This window comes from Papio anubis, chromosome 5 (assembly GCF_008728515.1).
Source record: "Papio anubis isolate 15944 chromosome 5, Panubis1.0, whole genome shotgun sequence".
NCBI lineage: Eukaryota > Metazoa > Chordata > Mammalia > Primates > Cercopithecidae > Papio > Papio anubis.
Genome location: NC_044980.1, coordinates 79,850,044 through 79,868,110, shown reverse-complemented (window position 1 = coordinate 79,868,110; position 18,067 = coordinate 79,850,044). Strand labels below are relative to the sequence as shown.

Genomic DNA, 18,067 nt, shown 5'->3' with positions numbered 1-18,067 from the left:
GTGTGGGACAGTCCTACATGTTGAAGAACTGTTTTCCTAATACCAACAGCACCCTTTGGGATAAACATTATTCCAAAGGAAACTCTAGAAAGAACATTCTTAACGAATAATCTTTAAAATCCCTTCCCCCATTACTAATTTCTACAAAAATCCCTCACAAAATCTCTGAAAGCCATAGCGCTTTTGTCTCTCTCTTCTCTCGCTCTATTTGGCTCACTTATTTCCTACTTCCACTTAGCCTGTCTGATTTCTTGGTTTCTTACATTAGCTCTGAATTTTCCTTTTTTTTTTCTTTTCTTTTTTCTTTCTTTCTTTTTTGTTTTTTGAGATGGGGAGTCTCGCTGTGTTGCCCAGGCTGGAGTGCAGCGGTGCAATCTCGGCTCACTGCAAGCTCTGCCTCCCTGGTTCACACCATTCTCCTGCCTCGGCTTCCCGAGTAGCTGGGACTACAACTGCCCACCAGCACGCCCGGCTAACTTTTTGTATTTTTAGTAAAGAAGGGGTTTCACAGTATTAGCCAGGATAGTCTCAATCTCCTAACCTTGTGATTCGCCCGCCTCGGCCTCCCAAAGTGCTGAAATTACAGGTTCTTTTTTCTTTAATAGACCTCTAGAGATAGCTTGGCAAGCAAAAAGTTTAGATTTCAAGAAGCTAGAAGAGGGAAGCGGGGATAATTTGAGAACTCATCCATTAATAATGCTTATTCCTATTTGACATGTAGAAGAGGCATTGCTACTGCTGCCAGCACCTAAAGTCCCAAGGAGTATGAAAGATACAGTGTCAAAGGGCCAGGGATGTGGGCAGCATACCTCTCCTGTCAACACTTTCATGTGCAGATTCCCGGAGGCAGGCCAAGGACACAGACATTGATGGCAACCATTTCCGAAGCTGATCCCCTTGTGAACAGACACTTAGGTTAAGTGTGGTCAGAAATCTGTGTATCATCTCTCTTCTGAGTTGGCATTATCTGAGATATATGTATGTGTGTTTGTGTGTGTGTATATATAAAAATATATACATACATACATATACAATTTTATGTATATATCCTGTTTATGGTAATGATTGTGTTTTCCATGACAATATTGTCTTCATTTGTAAATGTTCATGGTATATATGTATAAGAAATATTATGTGCTTGGGGTGTAAAATATTTGTTAAAATAAGGGCATATATTTATGAGGATAAATTTTTCCTCTGAATAGGAATAAAGTCATAACAGTGTTACCAACTATTAAATAATTTTTATTACATAAAAAGAGAGAAAGTTGATGATAGAAGAAAAGAGGATTCATTTGATAATTCCAGTTCGTAATAGGAATCTTTGCAATTGCATATATGATATTCATATGGGTCTCTGAACCTATAAATTGACCAGATGAGAACTTCATAGTTCAAAAGAAGTGTAAGAAAAGCAAATATTCCTGTATTTAGCTATTCATTCTGACCTTGACTAATAGCTACAAATTATAACACAAAGGAGGGAATACATTATCTATGTGACAGCAAGTTCGAAAAGTAAGAGCCACCACACAAATATCTGTAAATTTTGTTTTAAAATTTTTTTCTGGCTCAAAATTTGACCTTAATAATCACAGCTTACATTTGAAAAGAAAACAAAAATTCTATTTCAAACATAGGGATGACAGAATATCCCAGTGTAAGAAATGTCATAAACATATCACATTCTTATTTTTCTTCTCTGTGATTTATTGTAAGAATAACTCAAATAGAAAGAGAATGGAAAGAATGGAAATGATATTCATAAAACAGAAAAAAAAATCCATGGGGAATGAAGTAGCTCTATTAACTATCAGAAAAACTATAGTATCTTAGGTTTCAAATTTATTGTTTCACCAAACAGTATTTTGAGGTGGGAAAACGTGTCTCCAGTTTGCAAGAACATTGAATTCTTACTTTAAAGGGAATGCTTGTGAGAGTCAATTGGGATACTGTTACACTTGAATGGCCAATGTCCATATACGGTTGTTGGTTAAAGAAGAATAACAGGAATTCTGTATTAAGATAAAGCTCACTACAGGCAGGTCAAGAATTATGCTCTATTCAATACATTCGAAACCATAAGTATTTTAAATTATTCTTTTGGCTAAGGGGGATCTCCAGAGGACTTATTCATCCTAGTCATCATACCTTCACCAAGACTGCATTCCTAAAGAATACAACAGTTGTTGAATATTCTGTAGCTCTACATATTTGGCTAAACTTTCTGCATGAACTTGAAATGAGGCAAACATTGATTCTATAAGGGTGAACTTAATAATATTTCATTGGTATTATATCATAATTTGATTATTTCTCTTCTTAAAAAATCCAAAAGTAATACAGTTTTGCAGCCTCTTGATATTGATATTCAATGTCATGTATCTGATCAGTAGCAGAGCTTCCCAAGTAAGTCTAATTCATAAATCTTATGATCTTTTCACTCTGCCCTGTGATGGGCAGAGTACATATCTTTATTATGGAACTTATCAACCTTTAATAGTCTTTATCTAACTTAAAGGATTTTGCTCTCTGGCTTTCTATTGCCTTTTTTGTTTGTTTAAAAAAGCAAGCTAAAATTTGGGTATAAAATTAAAGCAATAATTTCAGGCACTAGATTTTTTTTTTCTTTTGGCCCTAGTTTTATGAACCCAGTATGGGATTTACAGTCAATACGTTTCTTAGGCAATTGTATAAGGAGTCTACAGAATATTGTTTATATGTTTTTCTAAACATAATTAGAATAGTATTCTTTAAATCAGCTTCATTTGAAAGAAAGACTTAAATGCTAACAGATAAGAATTCATAAATTTCCTTTTTTATATTAAATAATTACAAATATTCCTGTTTTTCTTTTTGAAAAGTGACATATTTTCTTTTTCCACTCAATTTCAACTCCCTCATAAATATTTGAAGAGATTTCTTTGGAAAATACTAACATTTGAGGAAATAACTTCTGAAAATAATTTTCCCAAATACAGCCATTTGCATTAATACAACTTTTAAATCCCTGATCACTCCTTTATGAGGGACTATTCAGAAATTTAATGTGTATTGTGACTCTGTAGGAGGAAGATTTACATGGAGCGTATTTCCAAATTATTTTTATTACTATTAGTTTTAACAGTAGTAGTAACACAGCTTCATGTCCTCAATATCAGCTTTAGGAATGTTGGCATAACCATGTAACTTGAAGGGTGAGCATGTGCATACAAGCACACACACGTGTACACACACACACCACCACCACCACCACCAAAGAAACGAACATACTCCTTGTGAAATAAACTGACCTATTTTTAAGAAAAAAGTCGAGATAAAATTCTAATGATGATAGATATGCTAACAAAAACCTATCAGTTACTTAAAATCAGGTAATTATCAACTTTTACTAAGTATATCATTATATGTAAAATATGATATTGTATAATTTTAAGAACACAAAGAATTATAATATCTGCTCTTTGACTATTAGAAGTTTAAATCAAGTGGAAAAACAGAACAGAACATATACACATTTACAGAAAAAATTAAAACGGCAGTACATAATTGTCAAATAGTACAGAAATCAGAGAGCAGATTGAGGAATTCTTGAGGGCTCAGGTGGTCAGTAAAGCTTTACAGAAATGTAGAGTTTAAGCTGGACTTTGAAGATTTGTAGAAATTATATGGATGAAGATGTGGGTAAAAAGTTTCAAGTAGGGAGATGGCACATACTAAATGATAAAGTGATGACAATGTTAAGTTTGTTTGGAAAATGAATATGACTGTATTGGAAGCTCTCTGTGAAAGGGTAGAAATGAAGTAGAAAAGATGGTGAGTACTGGAAACCAGAGTTAGGTATTTAGACTTTATCTAATCCAAGAAATATTTGCAAATATTTTAGGAAAATTTATTTGGAAACTATGTATAGTATAATTTGAAATGTGGCAAGGATGGGGGAAAGGAAAAAGGGGGACATAAGTAAGTGGCATAAACAAGACCATGCATTTGTGCAGGTTGTGCACTGAACATTTCTGGGGTATCATTATATAAACTATAATCTGCACATCTGTGGACAGTGGCTTTGCAGATAAAAGATAAAGTAAATGGTAGCAAAATGAAGGACAGAGAGTGAAGAAAGTTATGCAAGAAAAGGTTTGAATTAGTGCAGCAAGTTAGTGCCCTGATTAGGGGGGTCAAATTCTTTTTCATAAAAAGGAAGATCTAGGCATGTTTGAAGTTTAAAGAGAAGAAGGCAATGGTAGAATGATTAAAAAGATGTACTTGAAAGAACTGGTTTCTAAAGAGGTTGTGATAGAAAGCTGAGACAGAGGATCTGGTCTTTGATAACATTTGGGTACTTTTTTCTTTGAAGGAAGGAAGCAAAGATGGACATAGATCATTCCATTATTATTTCCTCAAAGAACACACTACAGACAGACAGGGGTGTCTAGCAAACCTATGGAATCCATTACAGGAAAGTCAGGCAACTTCAACTCACCAACTACTGCTGTTCTTCCACCTGGGAAGACTGAGAAAATGGTTTCCATATAATCTTGGGGCTAAGTTGTTGTGCATGTTAAAATGGTGAATTTAAATATCTTGTATTTTAGGGCCAATAAAAAAAGGCCAGTGCAGTCTCTAGCAAAAACAGTCCTTTAATGAAATCTCCAGAGGAAGAAGAGAGGTGAGTCATCCATTTTACTCAATAAAGTACTCAAGCAACTTGTTGATTTTATAGTAATCTTATGATTTTAGGTCAGCTAACTCTATGACATATTTAATCATACAGCTTACATTTTATCAATTAAAGCTATGTTATAAATCAATAAATATCTAATTAACATTTTAATAATCAAAATATGATGCTGGAATTTAGAGGCTACACAGACCTAGAAGATTTGGTCATTATCCTCAAGGAGCACACCATACAGTTGGAAAGACCACACACATGTTCACATACAACACAGGCATACACAAATAGTACGATGAAAAGCCAGCATAAAATACCACTGTTGTAAAAGCTAGCAAGAATTATGGGAACTCAGAGGAGAAAGTAAGTGATCAATGTGAAACGAGACTTTGTAGAAAAATGTGGCTGTCCTGTACCCTGAAAGGCAGGTAATGATATCTATTAAAGAGTTTAATTTAAAGGTATACTCTAGTATCAGAAGAAAGGAGCCAAATAATCCTTAGTATATTTAGTATAACTTGTAGTGCATATTATAAGTTCTGTTTTATTCATAATTTAATTATATTTTGGATTGCTAAATGCCTTAAACTAAATATTTATTTTTGTCTAAAAGTATGCAAGGTTATGGTAGGAATTCTGGAAAATACAAAAAGGATATAGATAGATAGATAAACAGATAGAGATAGATAGATAGATAGATAGATAGATAGATAGATAGATAGACAAATAGATAAAACCACATCGTTCTGTGGTTAACTTGTTGAATCTTCCACCACTTAGAAATCGGATGCAGCATTCTGAAATTTTCATCCCTCAAGAGTACATAATAGTTAGGATAATCAGTGTAGAAACCATAAGAAAACTCAAGAACATCTAATGCATTTTAGAGGTGGAGAGGGAGGGTTAGACTGTGTGCTTATAACCAAGAAAAATCAATTCATCTTTAAGCATCACTTATAATAGAGGAAATTCATATCTAAGAGGCCTTTAAACTCTAATAAGGGACATGTATGAAGTGTTCCTCAGATTTAAGTTTGAAAATAAGTTCCGAGTGGCCAAAACACCCACTTAGTTACAGAAAAATTTAAATTTAGGAACTTTGCAATTCTACCATGAGAGAAAAGCAAGGTGTCATTTCTATTTCTTATTATCATGCAATGGGGAAAACTGTGATTTGCCAATGAGGTTACAAAGAGATGAATTTTTGCAGTTTACTGAACTCAGACGGTGGACTTTATTGAAAAGTAGTCAAAGTTTGAGATGAACAGATAAAGGCTGAATTAAAATATTCAAACCTGCCAAAGACTCATAAGAGGAAAGATATATGGTAATATTCTTGTAGTATTTATCTCTGGTGAGATCGTATCTTAAACTATACTTGAGTATATTATATGTATATAAATATAGTATCTTAACATGTAGTATATATAATATGTATATTACTAGAATACAAAAGATATATATATGTATATGTATATATATCTATAATAATCTATTTTATATCATATATGTATATTTTGTATTTTTCCAGTACATAATATACTATTCTAAATGAATGTAATATTCTAGTATTGTGTGCCATATTCTGTTGTTTATCTCTTGGTGGGGATAAATGTCATTTTGCTTGAGGCCATATTTTTGTATACTGTATTATGAATTTTATATAATGTAGTACATGCATTTATATATTATATAGTATATATAAAATATATAGCTATAGGTTGAATCGACTAGAATATTGCTGTTAGAATGTAGCATGTCCTTTCTCTGAGATTCTTTGGCGGGTTTGAATATTTTTAATTCCCGGCCTTTATCTGAGGTCTGTCTTGTACCTCCGGTATTTAACCGTTTAGATCCGCTTGCGCAGGTTCGGTAACTACCTCTATTGAACAATCTATTCTCCACAAAGTGACAAAAATAGAAATGTTCACTATGACAGACAATGTTCTTCTAAAGTACTCTGTATCAAGATAATTTAACCACTGAACTGTTACCAACTTAAATCGAGGAACACTTCATCATGTTCAGGTTGAGCCTCTTGAGATGTAATTTCTATAACCATGGTGATTGGCAGAATGGTGATTTTCTTGTTCATGCAACCTCCCTCTTACCGATCGTAGATGTTCTTTAGAGACCCTCGGGATTTCAGACTGATTCTGACTCATTATTTCTTAGTCGGAATAGTATCTCGAAGATGCTGGCTATAGTGGAAAATGTAAAAGCTGAGATTAACCACAATGTTCTGGGCTAAAATGTGCGGGCTTTGTTCCCTTATTATTGCTTCTCTGAAAGTTCATAGAACTGCAGTGTTCTTTTGATACTTTTAGAGAGTGCAAACGGTTGGAGTGTACAAATTAGACTTGCCCAGCCATGAATATTGTTGAACACAATTCATGTTTTCAAGTTTAGAGAAAAGGACTTAAAAATAGCAATGAACCACCAGGAATCTTTGACAGGTTTATGAGAGCTTATGTCCTGACAATGGAGTTTTGAAAAGACATAATGGTTAGGATCACAACTCTTTATTCCTCTAAATTTTACTTTTAAAATGCATGTATAAACAGTATTTTTGTTGGAAAAAATAATATGTGTACATGGTAAAAATTCAAACAGTTCAATAGATCTTCTTCCTAGAGGCTATTACTAGTTTTTTATTTATCCTTCTAGTAATATTATTTTCATATAAAAGCATATTAATCTTTTTCAATAGGTAGAAATACACTGTTCACACTACTCTGCAGCACTTCTCTTTTCCATCTTTAAAAATTATCTTAATAGTATATTTTGGAAATTATTCTATATCATTGTGTATATATTGTTATATTTCATTACAATATACTATTTCTTTATATAGATATACTACAATTTATATATTTATTTTCCCATAGATGAAGATTCAAGTTTTTGGAATATTTCTATTTCAAACAATCTTCTAACAAATATCTTTGTGCATCTTTATCTTTTCATCCTTGCTTATTCATCCTAACATAATATCTACAAGATAATTTCTCAGGTGGGCATCGTGGTGCATGCTTGTAGTTTGAGCTACTTGGGAGGCTGAGGTGGGAGGATTGCTTGAGTCCAAGAGGTTGAGGCTGTGGTGAGCTGTGATTGTGCAACTACACTGCAGCCTGAGCTACAGAGTGAAGCCCTGTCTCAAAAAAATCCAAAAAACAAAAAACAAACAAAAAAAAAACAAACAAAAAGACATTTCTTGTAGATGCTACACAGAAAGAGGACTAAGACACAAATTCACAAGTGATGTGAAGATAAAAAGTTTTGTGGTTTATCTCTAGACCACGGAAACTGAGTTTAGCAAAACTAGTAACATCACTTGGATGATCAGAATATTGTGCTTAATGGGAAAGGGCCAGTTGAATGGTTGAGTTATAGGGTAAAAGGCCTTAAAGAAAACAACTTTGGGTTTAGTTCAAGCGCTTATGTATCTTGGGAGCTATCCAGAGTGCTGAAGAACCACCACAGGAAACAGTCTGTTCCAGCGGACGAGAAACCTCAGTCTCCTGATTTTATGTCTCTCCTTTCTTGAATCTTGCCCTTGGCATTTTTAACACTACTAAAGTCAGTGATCACCTCTCAGCCTCTTTTTTTTTTCCCTGTCTTTAACTCACCAATCTTCCTTTCTGCCTCAATGCAAGTCTATTATGCCTGTTTTCTCTACCAACTCAAACTGTGACCTAGCCCCACCAATTGATGCTAGGATTCCAGGAGAAATAATTTAAAAATACTGTAGCATCACTTGAATTTGACTGGTTCCTGATAATGGTCTCAAGTTACATAGCTATGCACAAATATTCCAATAACATATCAAATGCAGTTCTGTTTCATGAGAGTAAAATCTATGTATCTAGCAGTTTAAAGGTGTATCAGGAGTTAATTACCAGAGTATTACGGAACTTACTATTGCTGAGCTTTTCTTTACTTCCTATAATAAAGAATAAACTTCCTAACATAATGAAATGATTTATTTATTCATGTAAATAATAGTTGTTTCCATATTTATTTTGAAGCCAAGCTCTCAATTTTTTTTGTATTGCTGAAGGCATGACAACAAATAACCTCAAAAAGCCAATATAGTCAGTTCTATTTGCTCAGTTGTGATATTTGAACCACTCGATACACTGAAGATTTGTGTGGAAATATCAGAATATCTAGAGTTCTGCAGTTGGTAAAATGTCAGAGAAGATTTTATTTTTTAGTCATATTCCTGGAAATCTCACTAAAGGACTCAGGTTACAGAGGATAGGCCAAGGGCAGGGTCTGATATAATTGTCCCAAGGAGAGAAATGAATTTAAAAATTAGCTTAAACCAAAGGAAGTTATTGGCCCACATATCCCAACAGTCTAATGGTGTAGCTTGATTCATGGATCTCAAACACCCATTAGCATCCAGCTTCTCGCTTTATTTTTGGCTTTATTTTGGCTCATTTGCGTTAACTTCAATCTCAAATATATGATCTCTGGATGGTAGCAAGGTGAATGCAGAAGCTTCAACACTACATGCTCCCAAATTCAAATTCAAATTCAATTTCAAATTCAATGAATCCCTTTTCCCGTGACTCTAGTAAAAACTCTCACTGTTCTGATTAGCTTTGCTATTAGTCATATTGCCTATCTTAAAACAATCACAGTAGCCAGAGGCATGAAATTTATTGATAGTGTTAGGCCTAGGTCATGCTTCTACCTTGAAACTGGTGAGAAAGGTCAATTAGCCCACTTACAGGAAGTTCATGAAAATCTTATCAACAAACAGAAGGGCCAATAACAAAAGCAAAGACAAAATAGAAACAGAATCAAATATACACTGCATTGTAGGACTTAGGAAATACCCTGAGGTGAAAACTAAGGAGTAATAATTATTTAACAATAATATTAATAACTAACATTTATTAATGGTTTTTATGTGGACTGTAGTAATTGATCCTAATAAGAACCCTATATGTAGGTAATATTACCATTTTCATACAAATGAAGAACTTATATCATTGTTTTAAATTATTCTTTCCATCTTTTAAAGTAAATGATTTATTAAAGGGTAAAAACTGCTGGTCCTCTGTTCATAGAAACTCGTAAAGGTTGAGCCTGAGAATTGGCATTATACTTGCCCAAAATGAAAACTAGCTTCTTCCAAACCTATTATGTAACTCTTTCAGAATGCGCAGCATATAAATAGTGATACTTCCCTCCTCTCCCCCCAAGAGAACCCCTTCCCTATTCTGTTCTACAAATGAGGTGGTTGGACAGTGGCTAAGCAAAATTGGCAAATTAAATCATCCACCTAAATTCATCTGTGACTATATTTATTAATGATCAAAGTAACAACCTATAAAGAATTCATTTTCAGGATATGTAACCTTTTGTTTGTAATGTTTCCCAAGATTCCTTTTTTTCAAGTTGTTACTGGAAAGCAGGAAGACTCAATTCCTGCATTTGTTTCTTTGGATAGTCGGTGCAAACAGTACATTACTTTATATTACTTGTCTGTTCTCTGTTGTCATTCATTTGTTCCTACTGCCCTTTTCTCATTTAATTCCTGATACAATCCTGCTAACTATTATCTTCTTACTGTAGTTTCATACCACATTCAACAGATACTTATGTATGCTGCATCAGAGAAAATTCTTATTTTGGTTTCATATCAGTGGTAATATTTGCAAGGTTACTGGTGGTCCAAAGTTTTCTTATATGTTTCTCTTATTATACGGTATCATAACGATTAGCATTATATTTGTCAACTTCTTACTTTGTCAGCTATCATGTTAAGTAACTTATATCCACAAGAAACTCAAAACACTGATTTTATTAACTTTGGAGAAAATGAATAAAAACCTAATACTAATACTAGTGATTAATAATTCAAATTCTTATTTTTTTGAGTTATATATAATATATACAATTAAACATATATATATGGTTTATTTTTATGGGTACATAGTAAGTATACTTATGGGAAACATGAGATTTTTTGATTTAGACATGCAATGTGAAATAATAATAAGGAAAATGGGGTATCTATCACCTCAAGCATTTATTATTTCTTTATGTTGGAGACATTCCACTTATACTGTTGGAATTATTTTAAAATGTACAAAGATAAACTATTATTGACTGTAGTCATCCTGTTGCGCTATCAAATACTACATCTTGTTCATTCTATCTAACTATATTTTTGGACATATTAACCTTCCACACTTCTCATCCCTCTTCCCACTACCCTTCCAAGCCTCTGGTAACCATCAATCTACTCTCTATCTCCAAGAGTTCAGCTGTTTTAATTTTTAGCTCCCATAAATGAGCAAGAATATGGAAAGTGAACTTTCTATGCCTGGCTTATTTAACCTAACATATTGTCCTCAAGTTCTGCCCATGTTCTTGTAAATGATAGGATCTCATTCTTTTTCTTGTAGCTGAATAGTATTCCATTGTGTATTATGTACCACCTTTACTTTATCCATTCGTCTGTTGATGGACACTTAGGTTGGTTCCAAATCTTGGCTATTGTGAATAATGCTGCAACAAATATGGGATGCAACTATCTCTTTGATACACTGATTTCCTTTCCTTTGGATATATACCTAGGAGTGGGATTGCTGGATCATACGGTAGTTCTATTTTTAGTTTTTTGAGAAACCTTCATACTCTTTTCCATAGTGACTGTGCTAATTTACATTCCTACTAACAGTGTATGAAGGTTCCCTTTCTTTCACATCCTTGCCAGCATTTGTTATTGTCTGTATTTTGGATAAAAGCCACTTCTTTAACTGTAGTAAGATGATATCTCATTGTAGTTTTAATATGCATTTCTCTGATCAGTGATGTTGAGCACCTTTTCATTTACTGTTTACCATTTTCTTTTTCTTTTTTTCTTTTCTTTTGAGATGGAGTCTTGCTCTGTCTCCAGGCTGGAGTGCAGTGGCACGATCTCGGCTCACTGAAACCTCCGCCTCCTGGGTTCAAGCGATTCGTCTGCCTCAGCCTCCTGAGTAGCTGGGATTACAGGCATGCACCACCATGCCCAGCTACTTTTTCTATTTTTAGTAGAGATGGGGTTTCACCATACTGGCCAGGATGGTCTCGATCTCTTGAACTCATGATCTGCCCGCCTTGGCCTCCCAAAGTGCTAGAATTACAGGCATGTGCCACCACACCTGGCCCTCCTGTTTGCCATTTCAAAGCTTTGACTGCATTTTGACTTCAACCCTTCACATCCAGTCAGGCGTAGAATTTTCTACTTGTGGCGGCATGTCGACACTGAGGATGTTTTGGGTTTGGAGCAATTTGGACTTTGGATTTTTGAATTAGGGATGCCTACCCTGTAATATTATTGATTGTATTTTATTTTCTACATTTTCTTTTAATATTTCACTACTGATAGTTTGATATTTTCATATGGGTTTTATTTATCATCCTCTTCCTTATCCTGCTTATTTTTATAAAAATGGGATCATATGCATGCCTAAGGCATGCCTATTGATTTTCTTCACATAATGAATATCCTATCAAATCAACAAACATAGTTCAAATGTACTTGTGTATATGTTTATATTCTTATATAATGTGATATTTTTCTAGAATTGATCTGTAACACGGAATCACTGGGTCAAATTGTATGTGGATCTTAAATGTATATGTTACCATTTAGTTTCCTCAAAAGCCATAACACCTCATATTCTCATAAGCATCATATGAGAGCTACACTGCATTTTGAAACTGTCTTTCTTTACTAACTATAGTCATGAGTATCTGACATTAACAGTTTCAAAAGCAGCAGGAGAGATCCTTAGATTCAGATAGGCCAGGGTGGTACTTTTGTTAAAATTGATGAACTTGCAGTGACACATAATTATCACCCAAAGTTCATTGTTTACATTAGGGTTCACTCTTCCTGTTGTGCATTCTATGGATTTTTGCAAGTGTATAACATGTATCCATGATTATAGTATCATAAAGAATATTGTAGTTTCACTTCCCTAAAGTACCTGTGTGCCTCTTCATCCTCTCTCCCCACTAACTCTTGGCAGCCATGGATCCTTTACTGTTTCCATATTTTTATCTTTTCTAAAATGTCATTTAGCTGAAATTATACAGCATGCAGCACTTTCAGATTCACTTCTTTCACCTACTAATATGCACTTAAGATTGTTCCATGTTTTTTCATGGCTTGATAAGTTATTTCTTTTTTAGCACTGAATAATGTTCCATTATCTGAATGTATCATCATTTGATTATTCATTAACCTACTGACTAACATCTTGGTAGCCTCTAAGTGTGGCCATTATGAATAAAGCTTCTATAAACATCCACGTGCAGATTTTTGTGTGGACTTACGTTTTTTATACATGTGGAATAACACTACATAGCCTATAGATAAAGCTAAACCTAGAGTGATTTATAATTTGTTATAAAAACTAGGACAATTTTGAGAGTAAAAGGAGGTGTTGTTAATAATTATAAAGAGATGTTACAAATTGGGACTATTCCATGCAAACAAAAACAGTCACCCTACTTATAATTCATGTAAAGCCACATAAATATGCAATTACCCTATGCAATTATTAGGATCACTAAATTCTAGTTTATGTGAGTATTTCAGATAATAAATACATTTGAGAATTGGTGAGAAACCTAGATATCATCCAAGTTGAATTACCCGCATTTATAGAAGAAAAATCTGAGGCTAGCATAAGAAAAATGACATGTTTATTGTCACACAATTCTTTGGCACTAGAATTATTTACAGAACCCAGGTGATTGAATTTCAGCCCAGAATTATTTCTATTATAACAATTCTAAAAGTAGTACAAACACTACAAAAATACTAGCATCTTTCTATCCAAAGTCAGAATTTCTTACCTTTAGGTAAACGGTATTGCCACATCACAGATTAGGTATAAGGTTTTCCTCAATAAGTTAAAAAATCAATCAGAACACGTTTGATTCCATATCTGAGCATGAAAAGAGAACACCTGGATTTTCATCATAAACTATCCATTCTTTCATTAAACTTATATTGTATCACTTGCACATGAAGATTAACCACTAGTTCAACAGCCCAATCTAAAAAGTGCAAGTGGCAGATTCACCTGGTTCCTACAGAGACAGATAATATATATTTATGATATTATGTACTCAAAGTATTACAAAAACATACAAGCTAGGTGTCATGAAGACCTGGAACTCTTCAAAACACACTGACTATAGCTTACTCAGGATCAACCTAAGGAAGCTTCCAATCGGAAAGCTAAGGCATGAGGTGCCCAGAGTGTGAGTGATTTATTCTGGGCCCTAAAAGTCAGAGTAAGGAATAAAAAATTTTGGTGGACAGGTATGCTGCAATTTTCAGTGTGTTAATTGGCATAGGCCTCTTGAGAAGGTCACATTGTGGAAGGACTGGATAGAGGATGCAAGATAAGGGAGAGAATGGAGGATTCAGGATATTCCTTGGGCCCTATCATTTCATTTTGTGGTTAAGAGTATGGGTCCTAGAATCACACTGCCTGGATTTGAAACCTGAATCTTCTGCTTATTGACTGCATATTTTTGAAAGTTACTTAAGCTTTTTGCTTTGTTGTCCTATCTATGAAGTGGTAATAATAATTGGTCTTATCTTTAAAAGTTGTATAAATGAGATAATGCTTTATGGCATGCTTGGAATTGTGCTTAATACGTACTAAGTATAGAACAGATATTAGATATTATTATTATTGTCTTTACTATCAGTCTCAGGACAAGCAGTATGCCAGGGACCAGGACTATGAAAGCTGGCATTTCAGCTACTTTCTCAATTTAACAGCCTAAAATACTACATGACATTCATCACTATTTCTACTGTAGGAACACAAGGCATGCATAAGGTCAAAGGCTATTTTCCCCTTCTTCTAAACTTCTGAAAAGTTGCTAAAGTAAGAGAAAAAAATTTTTCTCTGTATTTGTCACCCATCAGCTCAGAGACCCAGAAAAAAGAGTGTTTATTTATGCCAAGGATATTCTTGTGACATAGCTACTCTTAGAGATACAAATGTCCTTGATATCTGAATCCAGACATCTTCACATCTATACAGTACTCAAAATAATTTCTTGTACAAAGTTGCATATTGTTATATATAAATGTCAAATGATTGAATCGTTGAAAGGTTACAAAGAAGGGAAAAATGGAAAGAAATCTGAGATTGAAAATAAATAAATAAATAAATAAATAAATAAATAAATAAATAAATAAAACTAAACAAGGAAAAAGGCAGGCAAAGCATGATGAGATGAATGGATATTACCAGCAAGAGAAAGTGGATCCATCTGGAAAGAAGGAACTGCGAGATGTCAGCTTAAAACAAGAAGAATGCCTGGAGTGAGGAGGGAATGTAGCAGAACTATAGAAAGATAACAGGACAGAAAGAGGCAAAATAAGAGGAAGATAAGAAGATGGAAAACAGGTATAAGAGGCAGTCACAGAATTTTATAGGAAGATAAAAATAGTAATCTGGAACAAGTGGATTTTTGGCAGCCTGAAAACAGTCTCAGATAACAACATGCATGACAAGCATGAAGCTGCAATGAATGTCTGTTCACAGACTTGTGACTTACCGATGCAGCTATTTCACAAGAGATTTGAAAAACAGTCTGAGAGAATATTGAGAATATTGTACACATAGGAGTTTTGATCGTTCGTCATGATTATTTACTTTTTGCTATAACATATAAAACGATTCTAAACAATGGTGATGATGTTCTTTCAAATTTTTGTGTAAATTGTTTTATTTTATATAAAAAGCACATCAGATCAGAAATGTGGGGAAGAGATGCTTCTCAGCATTTAGTTTTATATCCCTGAAGCTAATTCCACTTCCATGCCAAGTAGATGTTGGAATTTTTCCGTTGACTATTACACAAATTTCAAAAAGCCAAACTATTGAGTCAGAGGATAGTTTATGGCCCATTAACAATACATTTGCTTCTCAGAACTGTAAACACGGCCTTATGGATCTTAATGTAATTGTTTAGGATGAGTGTGTTGGCAAGAACTGTTGGAATCTGTTAACACAGTCTGGAAAGCAACGTGTTTTAAGCAAATCTGCAAAATGTTACCAACTCATTAAGCTAAGAGCTTTATGACTCAGTGTTCTAAAGCAATTCTGTGAGGTAGTACTTCCAAACAAGGCTATATATCCATTTCTGGTTCTGCCATGATTGATGTGTATATAGAGGGGACTGACTACATTCCTCATTGCACTGTGCTAATGAAGTTTCATCATATTGTTGATTTTTTTCTCAACATTCTTCTTACATTCTGTTATATAACTAAAAGAGTACAGAGAGGTATGTATACACATTCTATGGAATAGGTTTTGCTGTATTTAAATATAGTATGGAAAATGCAAAGATGCTTCCAAAGCTATGTTTCATAGATACAGTATTAATGCCAATACATTCCAACTCTCCTGCTTGTTCTTTTAAAATTCAATCTGCCATAGACATTTGGGATTGGAAGAAACTTTAGATATCATATAGTCCAACCTTGTATTTACTAAGGCAAAACTTTCTATAGAAATCCTGTTGGATGGACTGAAATTCTGTACATTTCCAGTGGGGCAGCCTTGATTCAGTTAGAACATTTTCAGTTACAACTTAAAGAAACACAACTTAAATAAGGCAATTGGCTCCCAAGACTGAAAAATTCAGCAGTGTCATTCATTTGTAGGATTGATGGTTTAAAAATCTCAAGTTATGTCACCATATTTCTTTATCTCTTAATCCTGTTTTGTTTGTTTGTTTGTTTGTTTGTTTATTTATTATTTATTTATTTATTTATTTTTCAGATGACTTGCCTCCCAATCTGCTTTTTCTTCGCGGTACCACTCAAGGCTCCAATGTTATCAACATGTCAGTGACCAGCACAAAGAAAAAAATTGCTTCTAGCAGTTCAAGTCAAAGTCCTAGATTTGAGTATGGCAGACTGATTGCATCACAGACCCATCTCTAAACCAAACACTGGGCACAGGGAAGAAGGAATATGTAGAATTCTCAAGTTAGTCATAAACCCATGCAGAAGTAGCCCCTAAACCAGAGTGATTTGGTAATTTTACTGATCTTATCTGGATTATTTTTAATTTCCTCCTTTCTCTCATCCTCAACAACACATTGAGGTCACAATCGTTTCTTCTGTCTCTTCAGTCAATTCCTTCTCTTCTAATGACACTAATACTGCCTTAATTCAAATTGTCATTAAGGTTTTGTCTGAAACAATAGCTAGAGACATAGCTAGAGAGATCTCATTGTCTCCAGTCTTCTCTCTAAACTATTCTTTATATTGTTGCCACTGTGGTAGACTTTAAACCCATTTTTCATTGTCTACTGCCCTATACCAATGAGTCCATCCATCCCTTTAAGATCTATCCTTTATTTTTTCATGTCAAATTCTGCCTTCTTTAAGATCAACATTGTTCTCTTCTATTATCACATATTTTTCTCTACTTTCATTATATAGCCTGTCTTTATATTAGGTTTTAGATGCCTATATCTTCTACTAGACTGAGTATCTAGAGAATATGAACCATGTTATTCATCTTTATATTGACAATAGTACTGAACATGACATGTTGCTCCAGGCAAGTTTTCAATAAACGTTAGCCAAATTTAACCACCAAAGTGCTGAATTATCCAATATAAACCAAATGTGTTTTAAGAATGTAATCTTGGCCAAAGTATGCAAGGAAAGGCAAATATATCACTACGTAAGATTTTATAACCCTATTACCTAGGAGGTACAGGTAGGTCTCAGTGTCTAGTCAGTATCAGGAGACAGTTCTCCATAGGTCTCCTGCATTTCTTTAAATCTTGCAAATTAGACACTGAATGCTTCTATTCTGATCTATCTTTTCAATAATGCTTTCCTTGAAAACATATATCTTTGGAAGACAGAGATACTGCCTCCCTCCGGAGTAAAACCTAAGCTTGTTTATGGTGTAGTACAAAACATTCAGGTTTCCTCAGCTTAGAGATTCTCCCTTGCACTGCATGTGTGGGTGTCATCAGACTTGACCCTCTTCATAGCATTTTGTGAGAACTACAAAATGCAACCAATGTGAGGAAATACTGATGCTCTGGATACTGCTATTGCTGAGAGAAATAAAGCCTTTGCCTCTGATTCAGGTGTCTCATGTCTTCTGCCAGAATTAAAAAAACTGGGACATGATAATTGTTAACTTGAAAGTGGGGTGAAATCTCAGAACTCTCACAGTTCTTAACAGTCTGTGGTCCAAATAAGCTGTAAAAGTTCATATTTATTTATGATACTTCGGCTTTTAAATGATATATCCATGTCAAGTTGAATCTCATAGAATTCCAGAATTGGTCTTGTAAGACCCCCACTAGATATTT

The 18,067-nt window shown here is 34.1% G+C and overlaps 1 long non-coding RNA gene across 1 annotated transcript; it reads left to right on the top strand.

Annotated features, from left to right (window-relative positions):
• Window positions 1-516: 516 nt before the first annotated feature.
• On the top strand, window positions 517-17,834 carry LOC108586342. The gene is made up of 2 exons (XR_002522629.2): window positions 517-4,669; window positions 16,507-17,834. It is a non-coding gene; the product is annotated as an uncharacterized LOC108586342 (long non-coding RNA).
• The last annotated feature ends 233 nt before the right edge of the window (window positions 17,835-18,067 follow it).